At 43.0% G+C, this 1,711-nt stretch overlaps 1 pseudogene; it reads right to left on the bottom strand.

The window, feature by feature from the left end:
- Positions 1-763: 763 nt before the first annotated feature.
- Positions 764-1,711, bottom strand: part of LOC110328906 — a 12,570-nt pseudogene continuing 11,622 nt past the window's right edge.

Here is a 1,711-nt window from a genome sequence, read left to right as displayed (position 1 = left end):
TCATACGGATGAATGACTGTATATCTAAATAGGAAATATATGGCAATCTTATCTAACTATACAAAAAAAATAGACAGTCTTTCCAGAAATTTGTATACTCAGGAGAGTTATGAGATCTTAAGGTCTCACAAAGGGTGGTCAGGAAAGCAACAGTTATCCTGCAACATCTTGACCCAACTGTTCCTAAGTGATACAATTTAAAAGATACCGCAAACACATTTTATAATCCCTAGTTATTCTGAGATGGTTCCAATGTTAACCCTAGAATCTACCAGAAAGAATTAGCATTACAGTAGAGAAGAACATATAATCCACCTGACTATAAACCTGCTCTCTTCAGGAAATCAATCTGGTCATACAGGGAACACTCAATACAGGATTCTCATCTGGTCAGGTCACACTTTCTATGCAGGAGACCCAAGGCATCAGGCTATGTCTCTTCTAAGGAGACTTGGCTAAGCAATGTAACTAGTCCAGTTCCTCTCAGAACAGTTCTACCCACCTCAACTCACAGCATGACACTGAAACCAGAAGAGCATACTAGAGCAGAAGTGAGCAGAGATGTAAATTCTAGCACACTCTTATTGTAGGTCAGTGACTTGCTGAACTTTTGATCTGGGATCCGGCTGTGCAGTAGACTTGCTCGATCAACTGGCATGGCTAGAGCTCATTGCCTGCCTGATGAAGAGTGATTATGCTACACAGAGCTATGATAGTTTCTGAGTGGAAAATTCACACAAGTTCTTGGTTATTTGTATCAGGATCAGTCCTTGTGCAAACTTGGATGTTGATGAGGATAAAGTGGTATCTTGGTCAATAATTGCAATTTCTTTTTTTTTAAGTCAGTGGGACTCTTGTATAGTTCTATTATGATTGGCCCGGGTTTAATTTCATACACCTCCATGAAGGAAAAACACTTGGTGCTGGTAAACCTCTTTTTAGGCTTGTAATGTTTGAATTCAAAGATGGCCACACCTTTGATTAACTTTTCAACCTATTTCTGGAGCTTAATGTCCACATGAAAATGAATGTAAGAGTCTTCTTTTCTTGAAGCCACAGGAGTATCTTGTATGGGAGTTAAACCTATGCCATACAAATCTTTCTCGCAGACTCTGATGTTTGGACCAAAATGACTGCCCCACATCTTTCAGAACTGTGTATTTCTGCGTCACGCCACAGGCGCCGTGTCTGCGTGGGCAGAAAACACCTTGGACTGGGTTCGTACTGAAGAGCTAAACTTCCTAAGATAGGGATGAGCTACAAGGAAGAAACATTATTAATTACACACGGGAGAACCCAACCCTCTCCCACTTGTCCCATTGTCTCTGTGTGTCTCTCTCAATGTTGCATTGTCTCAATCTGTCTCAATGGTGCGCGGTCCAATCCCGAGCGGAGCTGTGTCCAGAAGGCGGGTCCAATGAGAGGGCGGTGATGATTGGTCCGGGTGAGGAGTGGGCATTGACAGTGGGCGGTCTGAGGAAGCTGTATTTCGGGACGCTATATTCCGGCTGATCCGCTGTATTCAGGCTGAACCGGGGAGCAACTCTTAGTGTGTCTGTAAGGGGCGCAATACCATGCTTAGAGGGAGAGTTGCCAGTGGAGGTGGGCGAGACCCAACATCTCCACCTCTTTTATTTAAAAATTTAAATTTGTTGGACTGGCACAGAAAATATATTTGTGTCTTATTGACCTGTCCAGGAGTAGCTTGAGG

This window comes from Mus pahari, chromosome 11, assembly GCF_900095145.1.
Source record: "Mus pahari chromosome 11, PAHARI_EIJ_v1.1, whole genome shotgun sequence".
NCBI classification, from domain to species: Eukaryota; Metazoa; Chordata; class Mammalia; order Rodentia; family Muridae; genus Mus; species Mus pahari.
Note: the sequence above shows the minus strand (reverse complement) of the source record. Positions and strands in the feature narration are given on the sequence as shown.